Here is a 26,809-nt window from a genome sequence, read left to right on the forward strand (position 1 = left end):
AACCCACTGAGCCACCCAGGCGCCTGCATATTCTCCTCTTGTTGCCTGAGGTCACCCCCAAGCTGCTCTTTGTAGACCTTGAGGTCCTGAAGAGTAGAGTTTGCAAACTACTTATCTGGCCCCCTCTCTCTTTGTCACTGAGGACGACTGTAGTTCAGAGTTATTCCATGCCATAAAACGATGTTCTGGTAACATCTCCCTTTCCTCCCTGCATGCACGGAATGTACCTGGTGTAGGAGCTGCCAGGTGTGGGGGAGGGGTACAGGAAAGTGACCAGAGAGGGAAGTCAGGGACCACTACTGTATCATAGGTCCTCCTGCAGGTGTTTGGGGAGAGATGTTCTAGGCAGAGGGAGGAGCAAGCACACAGTTACTGGGATACAGGTGTGTACGTAGAGATGTAGGGAAGGATAGAAACAGGACAGGCACAATATAGCTCATGGAGAGAGGCAGGGATAGAGGTAGGCCTGGGGATTATACTTCACCTAAGAGTAGGAAGACTTTCACCCAGCATCCTGTTTAAATGAATAAGAAAGGGTTCCTATGTTATAGTATTCCTAGCCCACAATCTATGTATCTTTGTGGCTCCTGGATTGAGTGCAATCATCTCAAGGTGTTTCCAAGAAACAAGCATTTCCCTCCAATGCTTGCTCTACTATAACGGCTTTCATTGGGGTTTCGGTGCCGGCAGCCTAGAGTTTTGACTGACACAGTAACTTTTCAAGTTTCTAAAGCTAATGTGGTGGGGGAGGGATGCCCTGTGTTGTAGAGCCTTGCAGAGAGAAAAATGTAAGCTCTGCTCCCAAAGCCAGCAGCTCCAAGGAGCCCTGATGCTACATTCCTTTTGAAAACTGTCTTTGAGATGATCTCTGGAGTCTCTCCATCTCCACCACTTGCAGAGAATGAACCACTGCCTAAGTTTGCCTCGTATGTGGTTTTGAGTGTCATAGAGGGACATAGTGACTGTGGTGTCACCTTGTAGATGAGACTTAAGTAGCTCGAAAGGTTGATAAAGAATAAATAAAACACTATTAAGAGGGTCTCACTCAGGGGGACCTGGGTGGCTCAGTGGGTTAAGCGTCTGCCTTCAGTTTGGGTCAGTTCAGGACCCTGCGATCAAGTCCCATATTGGGCTCCTTGCTCAGTAGGGAAGCTGCTCTCTTTGCTTGTGCTCTCTATCTCTTTTACTCTCTCTCAAGTAATATCTAAAAAAAAAAGAGGGTCTCACTCAGCAACATTTGTGTAAAAGCTTGCCAAAACCACCACCACCAATCAATCCAACCTATAATGATGTAGAAATAACAATGATTAAGTCACACACAACTATTGGATTTCCAGAATTAAAAAACAAAACAAAACAGGGACACAAACCATTAGAGACAATCTGATGGGTGCGGGAGGGGAGGCGGTGGGGGGATGGGTTAAACGGGGGAGGCGGATGAGGGAGAATGCTGGTTGGGATGAGCCTTGGGTGTTACACGTAAGTGACGGATTGTTAAATTCTGCTCTGGAAACTATTATTACACTAGATATTCACTCACTGGAATTAAACAGTTTTGTTTTATTTTTAAAGGTTCTATTTTTTAACTTAGAACAAGGTGAGGGGCAGAGAGGGAGGAAGAGGGCGAGAATGTCAAGCAGACTCCAGGCTGAGCACAGAACCCACATGAGGCTTGATCTCACGACCCTGAAATCATGACAGGAGCAGGAATTAAGAATCCAATGCTTAACCAACTGTGTCATCCAGCCCCCCCACACTCCCACCCCCTGCCCGCAAAAAAATTTCTGAGAAAGGAATTACATTAGGCGAATGTTTTCGTTTCCTGGAATTGGCTCTTTTCCATAACATCAACAACAAGAACAAAAACTAAAACAAGAAAAACAGTAACAGCAAACAATTGTATCCCATCAACTAGAAAAATGGACAGATTCCAGGAAGGATATTATTAGTCACAACCAAGCTTGGTCCACCCAGTAGAGCAGCAGGACTCTGGCCTTCCGTGTGGACCGAGTCTGAGTTTCTGAGCCAGAGGGTTTGTGGTAGACTTGGGGGTAAGGGGTTGCCTGCCTCTTTCACCAGCAGCTGTGTGTTTATGGCCAGTTTCATTGACGTGTTAGTCCGTGGAAATCCTCCCAGTTTTGCCAGTGGGCTGACCTCGGGTCTGCTGGTCTCATCTGCTCTGTTGGTACCAACACCAGGAACCCTGGGCCGTGCTCTGGGCCACAGCTGCCAACTGCCACGTGTGGTCTGGGCACCCCAGTGTGTTCCTGAGGTCCTTTGGTGGAGCCCAGGAGGCCAAGACTCTCTGCATAATCACACTGGGTTGTTATTTGCCTTTTCCACTCTCCTTTTCTCGTAAGTGTACAAGGAGTTTTTCAGAGGCTACATGATGTGTGAGGTTAGAACAGATTGAATGGAGGAGCAGAGAGGGGAAACCAACCATCTTAATAACCTTACAGGAAAGAGATTTGCGAAAGTGTGAAACAATGCCCTTCTCTTACCAAGTATTCTTGTTAGGGAGAATGTAGTTATTTTTTTGCAAAATGTTAGCTACATAAATGGATTTATTGTCTTTTTTTTTTTTGATTGAGTGTCATTTTAAAGAAGAATTCAAATATTTTTATTTGGCTTATAAAACTATAAATGTCAAAAGATATAACATATATAGACTTAAGAACTTAGGGTCCTTTTAATTTTGAAGAATTTATGTAAAGGGGTCCTAAGATGAAAAAGTTTGAGAACTGCAGTTCTATGGGATAAACACAAAATACCAATAAGTAATTATTGGTTAAATGCTTCCTGTTTGTGAGGCCCTGTGCCAAGGTCCATACATGGATTACCTCATGTAATTCTCATATCCACCCCAAGAGTAGGAGCCAGTGTTCTTTCTTATGTTCCAGATAAGGAACCTGGCTTTAGACAGGATAAGGAACTTTCTTAAGACCATAGAGTCGGCAGAGATCAAAGTGGCAGACGCTAGAATTAAAGCTAAGGAGTATGGCTCCAGCTCTCACACCCTAAGCCACCTATTGACAGTGCTTCTAGAAGCCCATGCCTCCACCGGCCTCGTGAAGCCCCCTCCTCCCAGTAGAAATTTTGATACAATGAGAGGCAGACATGAGAGGCCACTGGAGAAGGGTGATGGGATGCTTACAAGATCCAGTCTCTACATCAGGGATGGCCTAGAACAGTTGTTGGCCTCCCATGGTGTGCTAGATGCCATGTGGGGGAACTAGATCCCCCAATACTGAAACCCACACAGCTGTCTTCTCCCTTTGAAGTTAGACTTGGAGCCGAAGGGCCATGGTTTTTTAAAAAAGCAGTAAGAGATAACTATAAGAAAAATACTCCTAGGGGTGCCTGGGTGGCTCAGTGGGTTAAAGCCTCTGCCTTTGGCTCAGGTCATGATCCCAGGGTCCTGGGATGAGCCCCGCATCGGGCTCTGTACTCAGCAGGGAGCCTGCTTCCTCCTCCTCTCTCTCCCTGCCTGCCTCTCTGTCTACTTGTAATCCCTGCCTGTCAGATAAATAAATAAATAATCTAAAAAAAAAAAAAAAAACTCCTATAAAAACCAATGGAGGAAATCTTGTTTCACGGGTGTCTTAAGGTTCTCACCTGCTTAAATAAACAACAGCTGGCTCCCGTAGATGATGTATAATGGTTGGTTTATGCAGCACAGACTAGCACCAACTTAATGGGTCGGCGTTTGGGAGAGAAATTTTGGCGTGCATTGATGGTTGAATGAAAGCATAGTGAGATGAGTGTTTAGTAACTCTGCATGTGTCATTTTAATGATTCCCTGTTTTTACCAACTTTTCCTGTTTCCCAGCCAACTTGTCATCAGGTCTGGTTGGATAAGAGGAACAAAGGGAAGTTGGGGAGAAAGATTAGGGTTTTGTTAGTTTTTCTCACATGAACGGAGGCAGCATGTGGTTACCTTATATTGCCACTAGATGCCAATGTTGCTTCATACAAACATCACAAGACCACCAGGTTCTGACAATATGCGGGCAGTTTCACTCCAATGTGTTCAGGATGCTTATGAGCAAGAAATTGCATCTGTCCTCCCCAGCACTCTGATCTCATCAAGTTTTAAATGTATGTGGAATGGGTTCTTGGATTGGGAGCACTTAGGTCCAAAGTTCCCAGCCAAAGATCTCTATATCTTGAAGAATGACTTCAGAAACAGCTTCCTTTTGAAACAAGTAGAGTGGGAAGCTGGGTAAGGGAAAGCAAGTGCTGTAGCTGGTTGAGGGCATAGCTACCCAGTGTCCAGTAGGTCACCCTGTCACAACAAGGCGCCCCACAGGTGGCTCTGTGGCTGTGCAAATGGTAAAGTTGCAGCCCCAAGCCCAGCAGCCTCACCCTTTGTAGACTAGGACGCTGGCAGGGGCTCGCTGGGGAGGGGAGCCACACAGGCTGGATGGTGTTCTAAGCTAGCTATGGACATAACCTTGTCGGCTCTGATACCTGTCCAGGTTGCTAAGACTGAAGGAGCTTTTGGAGGCCATCCCTTTCAATTTCCCACTTAGTATCTAAGCAATTCTTTTTTTTTTTTTTTCTTAAGATTTTATTTATTTGACACAGAAAGACAGCAAGAGAGGGGAATACAAGTAGGGGGAGTGGAAGAGGGAGAAGCAAGCTTCCCACCGAGCAGGGAGCCTGATGTGGGGCTTGATCCCAGGACTCTGGGATCATGGCCTGAGCCATGCTTAACCGACTGAGCCACCCAGGTGCCCCAGTATAAGCAATTCTTTGGTACCATCCACAGTAGATAAACGTTTTCACCTGATGGAATATACTCTGTACTAAGATTCCTACTTCATTGGGCATCTCATTTTATCATGTGGCAGTTCTGCTAGAGAGTGCATTCTGTGTTAAGCGAAAATCTGCTTCAGCTTCCCTTAATCATTTCTCATATGATTTCCAGACTCTTCCATATCAGTTCAGGGTGTTTCAGTATTTAACTTATTGAGCAGCTTTAGGTCCAAGACCCTGTGCTTAGCAATATGGGGGCATCCTCTGGAGAAAATTGAAATTGCTAATGGCCTTCTTATTATGTCTTTCTCGGAACAAAACAAAACATTCCAGATGAGGTCTAACTCACATCAAGGATAGGGATAATTACTGCACTTAATCTGGAAGCTTCCATATAATAAGATTGTTTTATCTTTTTACATACTATAATGATGCTCGTTCATTTGACTTTGAGTTGAATTTCAGTTCCCAGATTTTCTTTTCTCAGGATCTGTGTCCAGCCAGTTTTTTCCATCCTGGACTTTTTTTAAAACAGAAATCTTCACCATCAACCCTGGTCTTTATCTCTATGCATCCATTCATTCAATTAGTGGGTATCGAGAACTCACAGTCCCACATGCCAGTTAAGTAAGAGAAATGGCAAGCATTCTACCTTTTCTTTCATCTAGTGAAACAGACCCTCCCGGGCTGCAACATTTACAGATTCGAAACGTATGGCTCTTCTGGCTCTCCATCCTAATTGCTAAAACATGACTGCATGGGCTTATTTGTTCTATGGGAGCTTTGAAAGAGTCTAATTTTTACGGAATCTGACTCCACAAGGAACGTGAATGAAACTTCTCTATGGTTTGGTGCTCTATTTACCACTGTGTTATAAAAAGGGTGTTTTAAAAAATTTTGAAATGGTTACTTAATTCAACATTTTTGGGGTAAAATTTAGTACATGTAGATTCATAATTATGTTCAAGGAGTTTGAAGAACAATAGTGTATATGAGGTAAATCATAGGGAGCATTATCTCTTATATGTGGGAAGCACTGGTAATATTTAGTTTCAGGAGCACAGTTACTGTTTTGAGGCAATATGACCTTGAAGGCCTTTTTAAAAAAGAATTAATTAATTCATTTTTTTTTTTTTTTTAGTACATCTTCTCTGATCTTCTGACTTAGAAGGATGATCAGAAGCAGAGATTAGGCATCCTCAAGTTTCATGGGGGAGGAAATGTTTCTAAGAAGCCATCTAGAAATACAGTAGACATCTTTTTTCTTACAGAGATGGTGACCCAAGTTCCAATTCTGGTTTTGTTTGTACCTTGCTTGCTATGGTAACTCATGAATGTTGTACTCACCTGACCAATACTCACCTGTATAGCACTGGAAGAAATAGCGAAGTGACGTGGTTCCAAATGCTAAGTAAGTCTTGGCTAAACCTTCAAAATTAACTAATTAATATATTGTCTGAATAATGTCAGATTGGTAATTAAATAGTAGCCATTTTGTGTTTAAGGGGTTTCATTATGATGAAGGTTAGTGATAAGAACAACCCATTCCCTAGTTTTGGATTTTAGGAAGTTATTTTGGCAAATGACAAGATTAATAGTTAGATAATATCAAAATACACTTAAGATATTAGTCATACATGTTGATTTGATTTGGTATTTCTACCTCCATAGGCCCTATTCATATAACATCTCAGCTTTTGGTTTATTTAGTTAAACTGTGATAGCATGATAAATAGGAAAACAGATGGACATTGAATGGAGACAAGACCCTGAACTGCATGAACTATATGTGATAAATTAGTGGATAATTAAGCATAATGATGAAAGAGATATTTACACTGTGCTCTGCATTTTCTTATGCAAGTAGATTATACATTTCCTAGAGAAGTCCCTAAGATGAATCTAGGTTTAGTGAGAAACCTTTAATTCACAGACTTTAGTTCACCGATGGATTGTTTTCAGACTTAGCCGATGGGACATGTCACCCTCTTGTTTTCCCCTGTACCTCACTGACTGCTGCTTTTCAATCTCCTCTGCTGGTTGGTTCCTCCTTTCTTTTCTACTCACTTAATATTAGTTTCCCCCGAGGCTCAGTCCTTTGGTTCTCTTTGTCTTTATCTACTCCCTTGTTGACCTGGCCCAGGCTTATGTCTTTAAATACTCTGTATTTAAACAACTCCCAACATTATACCAAAAACTCCCAAATTATACCCCCAGTCCCAAATCCCGCTGAGTTCTACACTTAAGGAGTGAGAAGGAGAGAGAGAAAATCTTAAGCAGGCTTCACACCCAGCATGGAGCCCAACATGGGGCACAAGTCTCATGGCCCTGAGATCATGACATGAGCCGAAATCAAGAGTCACACACTCAAAAGACTGAGCCACACAGGCGCCCCTAAGAGTTACTTATTTAAGTTATCTCTATGCCCAGCATATGGCTGGAACTCATGACTCCAAGATCAAGAGTCACACACTCCATGTTTTGATACAATGTCTCTGCTGGATATATAAGAACATCCAAACATGAGTTCCCGGTTGTACCTTCCAAATCTGCTCCTCTCAGCTTTCTCATCTCAGGTGATAACAGAAAGAGCACTTTATAAGGTCAGAGAGGTACCAAGGGGTTAGATTACATAAGGACTAGTAAGGACTTTGACTTTCCTCTGAGTAAGATGCAAAGACATTGGAGGGGTTTCAGGAAGGAATGAAATGATCATACTTCTATTTAAAAATACTCATCTGGAAAGAATAAATGAAACAAGATGGGATCGGGAGGAGACAAACCATAAGAGACTCTTACTGTCACAAAACAAACTGAGGGTGACTGGGGGAAGGGGGATAGGGAGAGGGTGGTGGGGTTATGGACATTCGGGAGGGTATGTGCTATGGTGAGTGCTGTGAAGTGTGTAAACCTGGCGAGTCACAGACTTGTACCCCTGGGGCTAATAATACATCATGTGTTAATAAAAAAAAAAAAATACTCATCTGGGGTGGCTGGATGGCTCAGTTGGTGGAGTGTGTGTCTCTTGGTTTTGGCTGTCATGATCTCAGGGTCCTGAGATCGAGCCCCCATTGGGCTCCGAGCTGGGTGTGGAGCCTGCTTAAGATTCTCACTCTCCTTTTCCCTCTGTACTTCCCCATCACAAAAAAACAAAAAACAAAACAAAACAAAAAACCCACCAAAACCCAAAAAGCCTCATCGGACAGCTTTGCTGAGAATAGATAGTAAGGGGCAGAAGGATATGACCAGGTATGAGATCACAGTGACTTGGATCAGGTAGTAAATGTAGAGGTGGCGTAAATGCTCACATTCTGGATATATTTTGATGGTAGAGTTAATAAGATTTCTTGGCAGGATGTGAAAAAGAGAAGTCAAGGATGATGCCAAGACTTTTACTCGGCGTGCCTGAAATGATGGGGTCAACTTCAACTGAGATGGGAAAGACTGCATTTTGAGGTTGGGATATCTGTTAGACATCGAAGTGAAATATTTGAATGGGAAATCGACCATGAGTGAGGTCTAGAGTGAATATATAGATTTGGGAGTCATTGGATGTAGATAGTATTTAAAATCTAAAACCTAGGAGAGATCAGTTAAGTCTAAAATATTTAAAGGAGCGTTTCCTGTAGACTTCCAACAGTGGTTCCCAACCAGAGGTGATTCCCTGTTCCACCCAGGGGACATTTGGCAATGTCTAGAAACATTTTTATTGTCACAAGTTGGGGGAAGGGTTGCTATTAGCATCTAGTAAGTAGAGGCAAGAGATGCTTCTCTAAGCCTACAATGTGTAGGATAGCCCCCTACTGTCAAACGAAGAATTCCGTGGCCCCAAATGTTAATAGTGCCAAAGCTGAGAAACCCTTGTATGGATGGAGAAGAGAAGGTCAAGGACCCAGCCTGGGCCACCCAGCAAGACATAAGAAGTAGGGGTGAAGAAGAGGAACCAGCAAGGGAGACAGGAAAGGGATAATCAGGCAAGTAGGACAAACCCAAAAGTTGTGGATCCTAGAAGCCAAGTGAAGAAAGTTTATCAAGAAGAAGATGTGTCAGATGGTTCTGATTAGTCACGTAAGATGAGAAATGAATATTAATCGTTGTATTTAGGGACAGGCGTGTCTTGGGTGATCTTGACAAAAGTAGGTTCGGTGTGTGTGGTGGGTAGGTCTGAGATAGAATGGAGGGCGGGGTATTGGGGACAGCCAGTGCAGAAAAGTCTTTGGAGAGTTTTTGCTGTAGAGATAGCAGTGAAATGGGGGCCGTGATCAGCCAGAGGTAAATGTCAGAGAAGTGGACATAAGGTTTGGGTGCTGATTGTAAGACCACAACCAGCAAATGAGGCAAGGGCCCCAGAACCAAAAACAAGGCAGATTTGGATGATAATGATTGAGAACACAGCTCAAGACGAAGGCAAGGTCTAGGGATCAGACATTTTGGGGTTGGCTTTACGGGTCAGAAACAGGCCTGATGGCTGGGGCCAAGCTGGACTAGACCGTCCCAAGACATGCTATTCTTTATATCCTTTTAAACAAAGGACTGGAGTTGGCTACATGAATTGTTCACAATTACTGTCTACAAAATTTCCTCTCATCTCTAACTTCTCCCTAGAAGTTCTTCTTTCATGTTGCTTTGAGGATGCAGGTAAATTTGGGGGCAATGAGTGTTTGAACTATGGCAGCAGCCATTTCTCCATGTTCCCCCCTACTATCTTTTCTACTCCCAGGGTAGTCTTTCTACATGCTAATCCGATTCTTTCCTTCCCCTGCCTGAAAACTTGATAGCTTCCCATGTAATCAAGTTAAGAATTTAGCTCCCTTGTGTGGCATACAGTGTTATCCTGGACTTAGTTCCTACTTATGCATACCCTGCCTTGTCCTGCCATGCAGTGTGTACTAGACTTCCTGATACCCACTGCAGTGTGCGCACACACACACACACACACACAGAATTTAGTTTCACACCTCCACGCCTGTGCTCATGCTGTTTATCTTTCTAAACATCCTACCTACTTTTCTGCACTCGGCTAACCCCTGCTCATTGTTCAAGACTTATTTCTTTGGGGAAGCTGTATCAATTGAATTGCATTTGGCAAGTGACTAAAAATAGCAGTGGCTTTGCTGCTGTTCTGGAGTGGGAACACGAGGAAGACAGGGCTATTTAGAAGCCCGTGGAGAGGAATGTCCGATGTTCCCACAATCTGTTCTTAGAATACCTATGGCCTAACTGGGCCTGGTGAGTCCTTGCCTGATCTTTCTTAGACTCTGAGACTATGATATTGTTGCTGTCTGCTATCTGCCTTCAGTTCTAGGGACTCAAATAATCATACATTTTTGTTTCATCTGGTTCTGAAGTTTGTCTTGAGCCTTATTTTAGATGGATTCATCAGTTCCTTGACTCATCAATGGCTGATTCACATACCAGTTCACTGGAACTTATATATGAGGAGCCCATTTCTTCTGGCTTAATCATTAGGGTTGGTGTGGAGGTGTAAATAGTAGGCCACGTATCCTTCTGGAAACTCTCACGTTCTTGAGATGAATTACCCATATCTTTAATTCTTCTCTACCCACTGATTATTTGTTGAAAAATAATAATTGAGCACATGGCATTTGCCAGACATAGTGCTTGGTGCTCAAAATACAGAATGAAAGAGATTCTTCATGCTGGTGGGACTGCAGTCTAGTGTAGGGGTGGGCAAGGAAAGGGATGGAGAGGAGTGTAGGAAGTGCTTTATAAGAAAGCATAGCTGAAATGTTAGGGGATTCCAGAAGAGTATGTGTTCCAGATTAGGATGTCTGGCCAGAATCTTGAGAAAGTGATGCTTGAGCTGAGAGATGAGAGAGACCTAAGAGTTAGCAGGAAGCTAAAGTGGGGATAAATCAGGAAAAAAAAAAAAAGTGAAGGTAAATCAAGGGTGGCTTGAGGAGAATAGAACTCTCCAAATTTCCATCCACCCTAACTCACACCGCCCCCAAGTAAATAAATAATCAGACGATCTCCTGGTTGGCAAACACTGCTTTAGTACAACCCCTTTCATCTCCATCACCCCCAACTCAGGTTCTCCCAAACTGAAATACAACACAACTTCTGCAATCGCAGGTAGATTCCTACCTGAATCTCCTCCTAAAGACACTTACAAAGATGTCACTACCCCACATCCCTCATTGCAACCGCCCTTCAAATTCATTCTTGATACCAACAAATCAGATCATCCTGGGGCTCAACCAAAGAGAAGGAGGAGGGATGAGTGGAGTTAAAGGACAAGGGCAGACTCAGGGTGGGCTGAGGCTTTGGGATGAGTAAGGACCAGGAATAGGGTGGGGTAGTATGTGATGTTATGTGGTGTATGTCCTCTGCTCTATACTTCTGAAGAACTCTTTCTCTGTCTGGCGGTTGTGTGGAAGAGAAAGTGGAGAGGCTCTCATTCACTAGGGAAGAGTTAAAGAAATAGTCCATGAAACATGATTATGAGGGTCTTGCTAAAAGCTGTGGTGATGAAGGGACATATTTAAGAAATAGATTTTACAGCATCCTTATAATTATAAAAGAAATACATATTCATTGTTATGAAATTTAGAAAATATTTGGAAATCATTAAAAACCTACCAGAAATTTCAACCTCTAGTAATAAGAGCTATTCATATTGTAGAATGTTTTTTCCAGTGTATTTTCTATGTATATTCGGATAATTTATATATATTAACTGTTCTACATAATCAGGATCTAACTTTATGTACACTTTTTTCTGGTACTTCTTCTTTTTCAATTGTGGTAGAATATACATAACAAAATTTATAATTTTAACCATTTAAAAGTATATAGTTCTGTGACATTGAGTACATTCACACTGTTATGTTTTCTTGGTGCTTCTTGAGCTCTTTCTACCTGCAGACATTGCTCCTCTTTTAAGTCAAGAGAATTCTTCTCTAGCATATGTTGATTATTTCTTTGGTTCCTGTGTGTGTGTGTGTGTTGTGTGTGTGTGTGTGTGTGTGTGTGTGTGTTTTAACCACATTTGCATGTCTAATTTGGAGGACAGTATAACAATTCGGGTTCTAGTGGTTTCTCCGTTTTTACCCTCTTGGATGACTTCAGAATTTAGATGTTTCCTTTGATCATGGTGAAGACCTTTATTTTGGAGACAGGTCAACAAAATGCTCTGTAGCTAAACCACAGTGTTAGCATGCAAAGAACTTTTGGTAGCCTCCTACCTGAAGAACCCCGTGTGCTGTGAGTGAATGCCCGCATGCTTGAATATCCTTGGTTTCCCAGGTCATCTACAGAGGGAGAGATAACATCTCTCAACAGAAAAATCATTCCTCTGTTGGATGATGCGTGCATCTTGGCATCTGGAATTCAATGGACTGTTCTCTGTCTTAGAGCCAAGAATCTGGAAAGTGGGTGGGAACATGAGCTGTGATTCAGTCTTTCACAATGGCCCTGAAGAGAACCTATCAACACTCAGTTAACAGGCAGCAGCTCACTGAGGGTGATGATGAAGGCTGGGCATGTGTGAGGATGAGAGGCAGGAAGAGGTTGGGGTTGGGAACTGTGGGAAGTGATTTCAGTGCCAAGCTCCGTGCTGGGCACATGTTTGTTGCTTAATTCTAGGTTGGACATTTCCTTACTGAGAGTCTGATTGAACCCGAGTTTAAATGACCTGTGTGTTGACTGTGGTTTTCTAATTGTTTTAGTTTTAAAAGGTTGTTAGTGAAATCAACTGAATGCTGATCCAGTACATCGACTAACCACTTCAGTGATAAGAAAAGCACAAACATTAAATACTTGTGTGTTCCAGAGATCATCAGTTACTGCTAAAATATTTATACTAAAGGGATAGTTCAAGCCCAACAAAGTGTTGGGAAGGAAGTGTTAGTTTTAACTGAGGGGTGAATTTGATACTCTGGAGGCAGCGGATTGTGAAGAGACAGATCAAGTTCTGGATTTAGACATTTTGAAATCATAAATGTGGGTTGGACTAGGTTAACTTGAAAGAGTCCTTCTCTCTCTAAAATTCTGGAAAGTCTCCCATTAAAAAGTCTCCCATTATTTTTCTTGTTTAGCTCAGTGGCATCACCACCCACTTAGGTCCCTAACTAAAAAGTGTAGAGCTGTCTTTGAGTTATCTCTCTTTCTCACTTCTGGGAGTGGGTGTGGGGGGGCGGTAGTCTGAGCAGGTAGAGGGAAAAAGCCAGGCTTGGATTCCAGACAGCCTCAGAGAAGTGCCACTATTTTGCAGATGTGGAGAGCTCTGTGGCCTTGGTCACATCACATACATCTCCAAGTCTATTTCCTCATCCGTTAGAGAAAACAGGGTTAAAACTACTTGCTCTTGAGTGTAGAGAAAAGTATGGAAAGCGCAGAGCTCAGCACTGTGCACAGAACAGGTCTGATATATGTTACTTATTATTGAATCAGGTTAAAGCTGAAAGATTTATTTATGTATCTTTACGGGGGTTGGAGAGGGGAGAAGGAGAGGGAGCGAGAGAATCCCTTCTCAGCAGACTCCTTGCTGAGCATGGACACTGAGGTGGGGCTAGGTCCCGGGACACTGAGACCATGACCTAAGGTAAAACCAAGAGTCAGACATTCAACCAACTGAGCCACCGGGGTGTCCCTGAGCCATCATCTTTTAACCAACCATCCTACATTGGATTTTTAGGTTATTTCCACCTTCCCCACTACTATAAATAATATGGAGCTAAATGTCCTACATATATACATCTTTGTGCCCCTTTTCAGATATATTTACCCAAACACTCTTTTAAGAAAATGTTAGGTTATTTTCAACCTTTTCCTATTACTATAGACAATACTTGGACAAACATCTTTATACATACATCTTTGTCTTCCTTCCAATTAATTTTTTCAGGATAGCTTCCTAGAAGTAACCTAATCAGTTATCCATTGGTCAAAGGGCATGTATGTTGTAAAGATTTTGGATACATATTTTCAGTTTCTCTAGGGAAGTGTATCTTACCTAAATGGTCAATTTAAAAAATAACCTTTCCCCATAAGTGGCAAATGGCTTGTGAAAAATACTCTGGACTTTTTCTTTAACATTACTCATTAGAAAGTGTACCAGAGGGTGCCTGGGAAGCTCAGTTGGTTAAGGATCTGTCTTCCACTCAGGTCATGATCTCTGGGTCCCAGGATCAAGTCCCATGCGGGGCTCCCTGCTCAGTGGGGAGCCTGCTTCTCCCTCTCCCTCTATCCCACCATTTGTTCTCTCTCTCAAATGAATAAATAAAATCTTTTTTTAAATAAAATAGAGAGTGTATGGGCTATGAGCTGGGTCCCTCCATGTCAGCTCAGTTGCTGTGTACTAAAATACCCCAAAGAAAAATAGCCTCTCCTTTAAGGAAGTCCTGTGACGTGCAGCCACACGACATTATGTTGTTCTAGAGGATCTCTATCATGCATTAATAGGATAAAAGGGCCAGTGGTATTTAGAACTATACCCAAGACCCCCTGTGAAAATGCAGGGCGGGAGCTTAACTGGTGAGTTTCCCCCACCAATTTCAGCTTTTAGTCCAGCAAAATTATATGTAGACACCTGGCATGAGAAATATTGTAGGCAAACTGGAGAGCGTTCAGAGAAAAGCAGTAAAAATGATGAAGGAAATGGAGGGACTGATTTATGAGGAGAGATTAAAGAAACCAAGCACACGGAGCGGGGACCCAGAGGTGACTTCGGGGAACTGGATAACAGACAACAGATATCTGGAAGGTGTAAACCACCTACGTGAGGGTGTATTGAGCCCATTCTCCAAAACATCAGCAATGAATGGGAGGGGAAATGAAAGAGAAGAGGACTCACTGATTTATTCGGGATTGTCTCCAGGGAAAGATTAGAAGGTCTCTGACTGGAAACGTTTATCACCAGACAACACTCAGCTCCACAGGGAGAAGATTCTAGACCGGAAAGCAAAAAGATAGACTCGCAGTTCAGATCATGCCAAACCTTGGAGCCTCTCCATGTCGTTACCTCATGGTGACCGTATAAACATACTATCTGGGGTCCTGAAGGTAAAGTAATACGGCTCATCTCTTTTTCATTTCCTGCCTTTAAAGCCTCTTTAAGTTAGCAAGTTTAATCGTGTCTGAACACATGCTTCTTCAATCAAGTCTCTCCACGTGCGTCTGAGTGATGGTGGGGTTGCTGATGCTATTGTTCTGGGAGACAATGGACATATCCCCGGTGTCCTTGGGTGCCTGTTCGAAATCATGAAAGAGGATGGAGCAAAGAGCCAGTCAGGCACAGAGCCCACCCGCCCAAGACCGCAGAGGATGTCTCTCCCCAGTTAGTCCTCATAATTTTTGTCCAAACTCTCACCCCCGTCCAGACATGGAGGGACTTTTGTGTCCTCAATCATTCACGCACACCAGCGGTAGGTTCCAGGGGAGGTGGAGAATGCCTGGGAGGGCCTATTTAGGGGATATGGTCCTGATTTTGGTCTCCTTGTTCTGCTGTCAATAATAGAAAGTTAATTTGCTTGGATGTGCTCTAGGAAGTACTCAATTCTCATAAAACAGGGAACAGAAGAGTAAGGATCTCATTGAGATGAACGGTCACAGGCGTACACACACACACATGCACGCACACAAACACTGTTTAAAGCATTCTGTCCCTCCATGACAAGCCAACAAGTATTAATAAGCAGTTGTCATCTGCTTGATGCTGGCGTTGGAGCTGTGAGCAACGGCGAAGCAGGCTTTCTGTGTCATGTCCGGAATCAGCATGGAGGCAACTTGCTGTGACAACATAGAGTGGGAAAGACAAAAGCAGAGGCTGCTGCCATCTCTCATTAGGGGTGTGTGTGTGTGTGTGTGTGTGTGTGTGTGTGTATGTGGATGCACAAGAGAGAGTCTGTCTCTGTAGCATTAGCCATAGGCCAGGGCGTCTGTGCTTGTAAGTGTGTGCCTGCGGTAAGTACAGCACTGAACTCAGAGGAAGGTTGGGGAGGGTTCAGTAAATAAAATGTGCAATGTGTTTAATGTGTCTTGTACAGCGTAAGCACTCATTACATGTCACGGTATCCGCTCCCTCTTCCTGCACCTACACACAGCCGCTCCTAATTCAAAGTCCTGGTGTCAGGCTCCACGCCGACTGTGGAGCCTGCTTAAGATTTTCTCTCACTCTGCCCTCCCGCCGACCTTGTTCATGCTTGCTGTCCCACCTGTGAGAGAGAGAAAGTGATCTTCTCCTCTGAAGATATATATTTTTTCGAAGATTTCATTTTTTAAAAATTTTAAAGTTTTTTAATAACATATAATGTATTATTAGCCCCAGGGGTGCAGGTCTGTGAATCACCAGGTTTACACACTTCATAGCACTTGCCCTCCCCAATGTCCATAACCCCACTACCCTCTCCCTATCCACCTCCACCCGGCAACCCTCGGTTTGTGAGATTAAGAGTCTCTTATGGTTTGTCTCCTTCCTGATCCCATCTTGTTTCATTTATTCTTTTCCTACCCCTCAAAACCCTCCACGTTGCATCTCCACTTCCTCATATCAGGGAGATCATGTGATAGTTGTCTTTCTCTGATTGACTTATTTCACTAAGCTTGATACGCTCTAGTTCCATCCATGTTGTTGCAAATGGCAAGATTTCATTTCTTTTGATGGCTGCATAGTATTCCATTGTATATATGTACCACATCTTTATCCATTCATCAAAGATTTCATTTTTAAGTAATCTCCCCATGCAACCTGGGGCTTGAGCTTACAATCCTGTGATCAAGAGTCGTACACTCTCCTGACTGAGCCAGCCGCCCCTTAAATAAGGTGTTTCTTAAGCTGCCAGCTATGAATTCCCAGGAGATCCATGAGTTCAGTGAGAAGTTTACATTTTTATTTTTTTATATCTTAAAGTTTTATTTATTTACTTACGTTTAATTTATTTAAGTAATTTCTGTACCCCATATGGGGCTTGAACTCATCATCCTGAGATCAAGAGTCACGTGCTCTTCTGACTGAGCCAGGCATGTGCCCCTAAATTTTTATTTTTTATGTTAATATTTTAATATTAAATATATTCAATATATTTAATGTTAATATTAATATATTTAATGTTTCAATATTTTAAAAAGCAATTTAATCTGATTCTGGATCATAACATGATCACCTTAGAACCAAGCACTGTCATTTAATTTTAGTGCCCGCATTTGCATCTAGATTCATAACTAAGGGTCACAGAAGGGGACAGCTTTAAATTTTCTCTTAAAGTGCAGAATGGGTCTGCCACCCCCTCCCCCATTTTTTCCTTTATGTTTCTCAAATTTGAGAGACTGAGCTACAGTGCACACTGTACAGGTAGGGGTGGGGGAGATGGGAGGGCCTATGTGTGTGGGAGAGTCACAGGAATTCCAGAAGAAAGGAGAAACAGGAGGCAGCATCAGGTACTAGTAGTTCAGTGTGGGGTGTGAACAAGGCTGATTTGTGTTCAAAGTCTAGCTGGCTGTGACCTTGGAGCCTAGAGACCATCACAGAAATGTGGGATTTTTTTCTCCTTTTTAGAGAGAGAGTGAGGGACAGCAAACATGAACGGGGTTGGGGGAGGAGCAGAGAGCAAGAGAAAATCTTAAGCAGGTTCCACACTCAGCGTGGAGCCCAACGCCAGGCTTGATCTCATGACCCTGTGATCATGACCTGAGCCAAGTTTAAGAGTCAGACACTTGCCCAACTGAGTCACCCAGGTGCTCCTGAAATGTGGACTTCAGAGAATCATTTATGTGAAATCCCTTGTTCTGTCCACCTGTCAGCACACACTCATCCCCCAACACCAACACCCCTCACTCACATAGCACAACGTATGTGCAAAGGGAGTGGATTTGCAGTCCCTGTGGAAGGTTCTAGCCAGGGCATGAACTGGGGCAGCAGATGTGCCCCCAGAGTGACCTGGCCGTGGCCACGAAGCTGTCACCCCCACACTGCCACCACAAGGGAGAGACAGTGAGGAGCACTTCTGTATAAAAAGCACAGGGTCAACAGGGTCCACCTACTTGCCTGGGAATGGCAGAGGCAGAGGACATCTTTCCAAGAAAACCCTAGGGCGATGGTCTGTGGGAGGTTGTCTTAGGGAGGGGTGATGTCAATTGTATAAAATATCGAGTAATGGGATTGGAGCGGGAGCCCTGTGGCCTCGGGATACTTTGTTGTAATATACCTGCTGTAACTGGCTGTCGTGGTGTACTCCCATACGAGTCTTAATGCCACCAGCTTAGCTACCTCTCCTCTGTCCCCTGGGGCAGAAAAGGCCCCAGAGGCACGAGGCTCAGCTCCATGGACCTACTTTACTGTGGGGTCCTAAGAGCCTAGGAGCTCCCCACTTTTGGAGAGAGCCCACAGCAGACCGAAGCGTGGCCTGGAGAGCCTCAGGGAGGGAGGGAGACCAAAGGATTAGCCTGGTTGAGTCTCAATTTTCTCATCAGAAAAAGAGGAGTAATTGTGAGGCTATAGGTAAACCACCTAGTCCAGTTTTTGCCAGCCAACAAGTTATATGTATTGTCATAATTTAAATTCAGCAATGGATAGAATGGTGGCGGGGGGAGCCCTGCTTTCAGCCCAGAGAACACAGAGAGAAGAAAACATTAGTTGCTCGGCGATTGGAGCCTTTTTACTTCACCTGCTGCCCTGAGGCTCTCTAGCCCCTCTGTTGAGCTAGTGGTCTGTCTACTTAGATAACTCTTTCTCTATTTAGATAACTGCCTTTTCTATCCATCACACGTAGGCCACTGATGTGCTTGCTTGTAGGGCATGAGAGTGTTGGGGAGAAAGGGTCGCTCTCAGTTTCTTGGGACTGGCTGTGCCAACTTCTCCTCTCCAGCTTTTGAACAAGAATGGCTCTGTCTGACCAAATAATCCCTTTCCATTTCCAGTCTGTAGCTGATTAAGGTGAACTTAAACTCTGTAGGTAGTAGATTTTAAATATATGCCTAGGGACTGGTATCTGTGTCTAAGAAATGTGGCTCATCACCTTGTGAAGGGTCTGGACATTCAGGGTCTAGGTCATCCTGACTATATGACCCAGGCCTGGCCCACTCAGGATCTGGGCCTTGCCTTCTTCATGAGCAAACTCCTCAGCATTTTCAGTTGGCTCACGAATGCATTACAGGGGTACAGGGGTCGTTTATGATTTCTTAAAGGTCTTGGAGCTGACTGCAGTATTCTTAGGAAGGCAGCTCTTTGAACCCTCACTTTCAGGGAGCAGGTATTAATTTGAGGATCATTTCTGCCTTTAAATTCACCTTTTTTTTTTTTTTTAAATTCACCTTTTTCTCTTCTCTTTCTGCCTTGGGGTCTACTCCTTGTTGGTATTTCCATGATACAACAGGAATAAGAGGAGGTGAGCACCCTGTCTACAGTGGTCAGGAAAATCTTTGCTGCCTTTGGCTAAATTGTAGTTACTGTGAATGATGAGTTTGCCCGAATTTAAGCCTGCCTAGGAGTGTTCAGAGACGGTACTATAGTGGCCTGTAGAAGCATTAGGAGGATAGAGAACATGAGACTGAGGAATTCCTCTTTACAAAGCTGCCTTTCCAGACCAAGGCTCAAGGGCCTTGGAGTGGTCTTACGTGCCTGGAGAAAAATGGAAACACCTTCACAGGGGAGCTCTCCAGCACCGCAGACTCCTAGGTATTGCTGTGACTGTTGACAGGATGGCCAGCTCTGAGCTCCAGCCCTCTTCTCCTCTCCTTCGATCCCACTCAGTTGGACTCAAGGGAGGGCAGGAGCTTGTCTGTGATGAATCAAGAGTCCCAAGAGGGATACTGACGTGTGCTCCTCTTCTAAGGCCACTTTAAGTCCTGGAAGCGCCCATGGAATTTTATCTGGACAGAGCTGGTTCTAGAGTCTGAGGCAGAGAAGCAGGAGGTAGATTTTCTGCAGCCCGAGTTCTTCTTTTAAGTGTTTTTGTACAGGTTGAAGGATCAGAAAAACCTGAAGTTAATGCACTCAGTGTTCTTACCAGCTTCTTTATGGAAGCAGGCAGGCACATTTCCAGTAAGGACTGGGGAGGGGAGCAAGTATGTGGGAACTCTGTACTTTCTGATCAATTTATCTGTAAACCTAAAACTGCTGTAAAAACATTTATTAGTTAATGAAAATGAAAAACTACAGTTGGTAGTACAGTTGGTAGTACACTCTAACAACTATCAATCACTTATCTGTATTTGCTCCCTTTTCCGTTGTTACTGAATCAAAACTCACTTCATAATATTAATTAAAAAATAACGTGTACTCTTTCTCATCATGTCTGAAAGCAAATGACCAGACCGCTTTTTGACTTAAAGGGTTTGTTGTCAATTATAGGGGAATAGAAGCACGTTAGAATTTCTTTCTATAATTTGTAGAATATTACAGAATTCTTAGTGCCCTGGATTCTGACATCTAGCTCTTGCCTTGCTGCTGCAGTGGCCACAGGATGGCCATTTGATTTCCAGTGACTGGCTTTTATTGACTGTCACGTCACCCTCCTTACTAGTTAACATTATTCCTCTTCTTGGTTATGATCTGCCTTACTTTGTCTGGGTCTCTGCCAGAGTGGGTGCACTGGTTGGAGAATGAACAAGTGAAACCCAAGAGTTGAAGCCAGTTTGGAGGAGAAATTTGAACCTGAGTGGTGCTATCGGCAGAACTCAGACACGTTTGTCAGGCAACTGGAAATAGGGATGTTCAACTTGTTGATTCATTGAAAAATTATTACCTGAGCATGTACTATGGGCCTGCTACCATGTGGATGCTCTAAATAGAAGTTTGGCTTTTAGCCTTTGATGTCCAAGCCTGGGAATAGAACCTCTAGGCCATGGTCTCAACTAACTTCTGCCTGCCGATTTGCTGTGTGGTTAGGATCAGTCACTTAGTGTCTCTGTTTACTGAGTAGGCTAGCCAATAGCCTGTCACCTTGCAGGGCAGTTGCAAGGATTAACTGGCATTTACAGAGTGCTTTGAGATCTGAGATGAAAGGACTATGGCTTGTGCCAAGTCACACAATTGCAGTAGCAAGTCAAGGACAAATGATTTGGGCTTGTGACAGACTTTGAAGATGAAGAGAGATTAAATCTTACGACTTCTTTTAGCTCCTGGCCAGCAGTGACCAGTGGTGCCCCTGAGCTTTCCTGGCACCACTGGGGTTTTGTCTCAGGAAGTTCCATCGGCACTCAACATTTTTAATCTGCATGGTTTCCAAAAGAAAAACCAAAGTAGCTTGCTACGTTAGAGGAGCGCAACATTCCTGAACCTATAGGTAAGGGAAGAGGAGGAAGGCACAGAATAGATTTTTCTCTGACATTCTCACCCCTGGATTTATATTCAGTTATTTACTAATTGCAGGAGCCAGTGGATTCTACCGAAGGGTAGAGCAGCTCCCTCAGCAAAAGAAAGCTGAGTAGTAACTAACCCAAAGGGTGGTTTGAAGCATCACTTTGCTTGATGTTAGAATTAGAAATATATTCTAAATCAAATCTAAATTGAATCTCTGAGAACATGGTAAAATTGCTTTACATAAAAACCAAAATACCTATATCCTGTGCCTTTCTGGACTTTCTGTCCCTCCTGAGGACCCAGAGGACCCACTGCCACAGGTGCAGAGCCTCCCGCAGGGTCCTTCCAGGTTCCCAGGACTCTGGAGGAGGGCCCCATTGGCATGGAGACTGAAGCAGGGTCATATCTTGGAGGAGCCTTCTGGGCCCAGGGTAGCAAAACTGACGTGGGGTCCAGCCTAGATAATCTCACTTGAAAGGAGTCTGCTCTATCAGAGTTTTTCAAAGCCTGCTTGGGACTGAAAATTTGAAATGGATTTTAATGGGGTTTGGAAGAGAAAATGATGCTTCCTGCCTACCCATGCCTTACATGTGGGGTCTAGAGTCACTGTCCAACTTGTCCTAACCTAGGGACAGGCCAACACAGGAGGATGAGCGTTCAGGCAGCGGGTGCTTTCTGATTTCCCCCTGCTTGGGAAGTTTTCCTGTGGACATTCAGGTGCTGCTCCTGATTTAGAAGAACGGGATCCTGAAGGTAGTACACCCAGATGGGAACTGGATTGTGGCTACATGCATAACTGTTCTAAAGAAGCCTACACGCATAACTCTGTTCTAAAGAAGACCATAGAGTTTTTACTTTCCTAATTCTAGAAGGGAGGTGAAAATTGTCTTTTGTCTGCTCTTTTCAAAACCTGACTGGGTCGGGGGGAACACCTGGATGGCTCAGTTGGTTAAGCGACTGCCTTTGGTTCAGGCCATGATCCCAGGGTCCTGGGATCGAGTCCCACATCAGGTTCCTTGCTCAGCAGGGAACCTGCTTCTCTCTCTGCCTCTGCCTGCCACTCTGCCTGCTTGTGCGTGCTCTCTCTCTCCCTTTCTCTATCTGACAAATAAATAAATAAAATCTTAAAAAAAAAAAACCTGACTGTGGGGACAGAGACAGTTGTCTGGTCTTGGTCCCTCCCTGCATGCCTGTATCTCCTCCACTTCATTTGCTCGGTCTGAGCATCTCTGTGGGATTCAGAGTGTACACAGCTTAGTATTAGCCAGGAGGTGAGGTGTGTTTCACGGCGATGGCATCCCACTTTTTATTATAGAAACAGGTGAATGAGGCTTTTGAAAAACACAAAGTGTGGGTGATTTTAAGTCAACAGTATGAAGACTCATTGAGACCCATTTCTGGGCACTCTTATCACTCTACGAAAATCACTAGTGTGCTAAGCTTAACATGAAAGCTATAATTCTGTGCCTTGCCAAGGGGCATGGACATTTCTGAACAGCACAGTTTGCATCCGAGAGATCGGGGCTGAGTGCCAAGTGGACAGAGCGCCCCACCAGACTGTGAGTGAGGCTGGGAGGAAAAGTGTTCATTTGTGGGGCGCCTGGGTGGCTCAGTCATTAAGTGCCTGCATTCAGCTCAGGTCATGATCCAGGGTCCTGGGATGGAGCCCTGCATCAGGCTCCTTGCTCAGCAGGAAGCCTGCTTCTCCCTCTCCTGCTCCCCCTGCTTGTGTTCCCTTTCTCTCTGTGTCTCTCTCTGTCAGATATAAAAACCTTTAATAAAAAAAAAAAGTGTTCATCTATTTTTTCAAATCTTTGCAGTAACTCAGGCCATTCAGTGGCATAATTGGGTTTCCCATTTCTTTTCTTTCTTTCTTTCTTTCTTTCTTTTTTTTTTTAAAGATTTTATTTATTTATTTGACAGAGAGAGACCAAGCAGGCAGAGAGAGAGAGGAGGAATCAGGCTCCCTGATAAGCAGAGAGCCCAATGCGGGACTCGATCCCAGGACCCTGAGATCCAAAGGCAGAGGCTTTAACCCACTGAGCCACCCAGGCACCCCAGGTTTCCCATTTCTAAATAGAGATATGATAAGTACCATAGTAGTTTGATCCAAAGTTCTGTCCCAGAATGTCCCAGATCTCGGCAGGGCTTTTTTTCCAGCGGCACAACAGAACTTTACCGGATTTGGGGACTATTTCCAGTTTTCTATGCGGGGCTTTCTGAAGTCATGTGATTCCTTGAGGAAAGGTGCTTTGTGAAAACTACCTTGTTTTAGGGAAATAATATTATTCAACTTTCATGCTATGTCTTTCTCCATTTTGTGCATTAATATTGCCCTAGGTATATATAGAATTGCATGGTTTTTTAAGCACTGTTTCTATATACATTTACTGTTTTTTTTTTTATAGTCCCTGAAGATTGTCCCCAGTAGTTTTCTATAGATCTTGTTTTTGTTATGTCTGATTCTAAATTTATCCAGAGACGACTGTGGTTTGATGAGTTTAAATCATAGGAAGGACAAGTGCCAAATTAAAGGCTTGTTGGTAATTCTTTCTCTCTCTTTCTTTCTTTCTTTCTTTCTTTCTTTCTTTCTTTCTTTCTTTTCTTTTTCGGGTGCTGGGTAATTTTAACCCTCCCCTCTTCCCTGAGGGGAATAGATTTTTATAAAAAAGTGTATTTAAAAATATTTTTGATGCACGACTTCTGAAGTCAAAGCGCTACAGCGTAAGATGGGGTTGAAAGAATAATTTGCAAGAGAAACATAAAAATGAGAGATGAATATGTTCAGACCTTAGCTTCAAGGCCTTTGTTCTCTAGAAAATTAAAACCGCCACATTTCATTTCCTTAGGCCCAGTTGTCTCACACAGCTGATACGTCTTTGTTATTTAATTATAGGCCCAAGGAGTCACTGGAGAGAGAGGGCATTTGGTCTCAGTTGCTTTTGTTTATTGGCTGTGGTCAGGTTGGAGACCTCCGGAAAAGAGGAACTTTCCAAGAATAGCAGATTTTAGATGTCACTTTGTTGCCCTATTCAAAGGACTGGGTAACTGACCCAGAGCGCGGAAGCTGCCTGACTAGCAAGTAGAGCGTACTGAGTGTCATTATCCTGCGTGCGGAGTTCAATACGAAACTAGCTGGGCTCTCCTGGAAAAAATCTCCCAAGATGGAGCTGGGAGGAAGTGTGGTTTGTCTAGCCAGTTGGACTGACATCATTAGAGTCTTGCTTTTGAGAAGAATGATAAAATACCAGGGTCCCATATCTATTAAATTTATAGGTTTGTCTGGCTGTGCATTCGTCTGGTAAGAGAGTGAATAGGTTTTATGCGATTTCCCCCCAAGAGTTGCAACCTTGAAAAACTGAGGACCCTTTATTGGTGGCTCAGTCTCCTGCTCTGTGGACTGGCCCCTACAGCTTCAAATATATGGTCCCTGCCGTGGGGGATGCCAGCCCCTATGAGGACGGCTCTGATTTACTGAGAGCTGGAGTGGGAAGGAGAGCAGGAGATTCCCTCAGATCCCTCAAGGCGGGTGGAAGTGAGTAAAGCAGGACCCAGGGTGGGGCTGGGGGCTGGGGGGCATGGTGGTGACTGGGAGGCACATCCCCTTTGAGAAGGGGTCATTTCTCTATCTCCAGAGTAAGCTTTTCTGAGCAACCAGGCAGCTCAGTGCCGGGGTGTGTGTGCGTGTGTGTGTGTGTGTGTGTGTGTAAGTAAGCTTTCTGCCTAATGTGGGGCTTGAATTCATGACCCCAAGATCAAGAGTCACATATTCTACTAACTGAGCCAGACAGGCCCCCTGGGTGTATATATATATTGAGATGTCAACAACTAATTCAGAACCTTAAAGGATATTGAAGAAATCCCATAAAAATGCTTGTAAGGGCAGATATGGGGGCCTCTTTTGGTTTGTCATCTGTCTGGCAGAGTAGTGTTTGACATCAAGAGGAAACTCAATGCTCCATTTTTATAACATATATTTGACATCAACTTCTTTCTTATTAAAAAATGAAATCTTGCAGATATTATAACTAACAAGCATGATTTTTTTAAAAACCGAGTATTTTGCTTTAACTGTAATACATAGGAGAGACAACAGGAAGGAAACTTATAATAAAAATGTGTATTTTAGTGTGCAAATGCTCAGCTGTGACTGTATTAGAAGTTGAAAAAGCCACTCTACATTTCTAGAATGTTCCCTAGGGGGCAAGACTGTCACCATTGAAAGCCCCATTGCCAGAAGCTTCTGATTCATATGAGTCCTATGTTGCTTCCTCCAAATTTTTACTCATCTGTCTTGGTCCTGCCCTATAGTGCCACACATCAGATTCAATGTTGCATTTATGGGACAACTTTTAAACCACAGGAGAAGTTTCTTTGTCTCTCCTCACACTGTATACTCTTCTCATGTACAGGTCTTCTCTGGCCAAGCCTTTCCAATTTTTTCAGCCATTCCTGACACAGGTGCCCTCCCAACCCCCTCCTCCGTGAGCCCGACCTCTGTTCTTCTCATTCTCCTGGGTCTGGACCCCACCTGGTCCTGCAGCCATCCTCCAGAGTAGGACAGTTCTGTCTGGGCTGCTTTGTCCTTCCTCACCTCCTCTCCCAGCCAGGGAACTTTTGCAGCCACCCCTGGAGAATGACTTGGACTGCTGTGTTCTGGGTGGCAGCCAAGGCCATCTTGATGTCACAGTGACTTAGGAAATAAGACCTGCTTATGAGTGTTGGTAGGAATGACCATGTTGCATAGTATGGAGCCTTCCAGCATGTCATTGACCTGTTTCTCTCTTATCCATGCCTTCCTCCTTCCTGTGAAACCTCAAAACTACATCCTTCCTTGATACAGAACAATTTAATTTTCACTTCTGGAGCTTTGGTCCTGGCCAATGTAGAGCCTAACGAGCTATCTTGAACTGCCATAACAAAATGTCATAGACTGGGTGGCTTAGAAACAACAATAATAGCGGCACCCGGGTGGCTTAGTTCGTTAAGTGTCTGACTTTAGCTCTCCCTTCAGAAGTCTCCCTGACTTCTGCTTCTCCCTCTGCCTCTCCCCCTACTTGTGTGTGCTCTCTTTCTCTTTCTTTCCCTCTTAATAAATAAATAAAATCTTTAAAAAACCAAACATTTAGGGACGCCTGGGTGGCTCAGTTGGTTAAGCAGCTGCCTTCGGCTCAGGTCATGATCCCAGTGTCCTGGGATCGAGTCCCACATCGGGCTCCTTGCTCAGCAGGGAGCCTGCTTCCCCCTCTCTCTCTCTCTGCCTGCCTCTCTGCCTACTTGTGATCTGTCTGTCAAATAAATAAATAAAATCTTAAAAAAAAATTCCTTTCAGGGGCAGGTGGCTCAGTCAATTAAGCCTCTGCCTTCGGCTCAGGTTATGATCCTGGGGTCCTGGAATTGAGTCCTGCATCGGGCTCCCTGCTCAGGGGGGACTCTGCTTCTCTCTCTCACTCTGCCTGCTGCTCCTCCTACTTCTGCTCTTGCTCTGTTAAATAAATAAAAAGAATCTTTTCTAGAAAATTCCTTCCAACCATAATACTTTATTCATTTCGTTTTCCAGAGTCATTGCTGCATCTTCATCATTAACGAGAAAGAGTCAGGACTTCTAAATGACAGTTGCATATTCGAGACCCCAGAAAGCTTTGAACAACTCCTGATGTCCAGGCCCCAAACAGACATATAAAATCAGAGTCCCTGGTGTTATGGGGCAGTCAGGACTGAGGGCTTAGTAAGTCTTGTCTGTAATTTCCAGCTTCTAGCATCCTTTATAGTCAGTCACCTCAACAGGAG

This window comes from Mustela putorius, unplaced genomic scaffold (genome assembly GCF_011764305.1).
Source record: "Mustela putorius furo isolate JIRA1106 unplaced genomic scaffold, ASM1176430v1.1 tig00537227_pilon_pilon_pilon, whole genome shotgun sequence".
In the NCBI taxonomy this organism is placed as follows: Eukaryota; Metazoa; Chordata; class Mammalia; order Carnivora; family Mustelidae; genus Mustela; species Mustela putorius.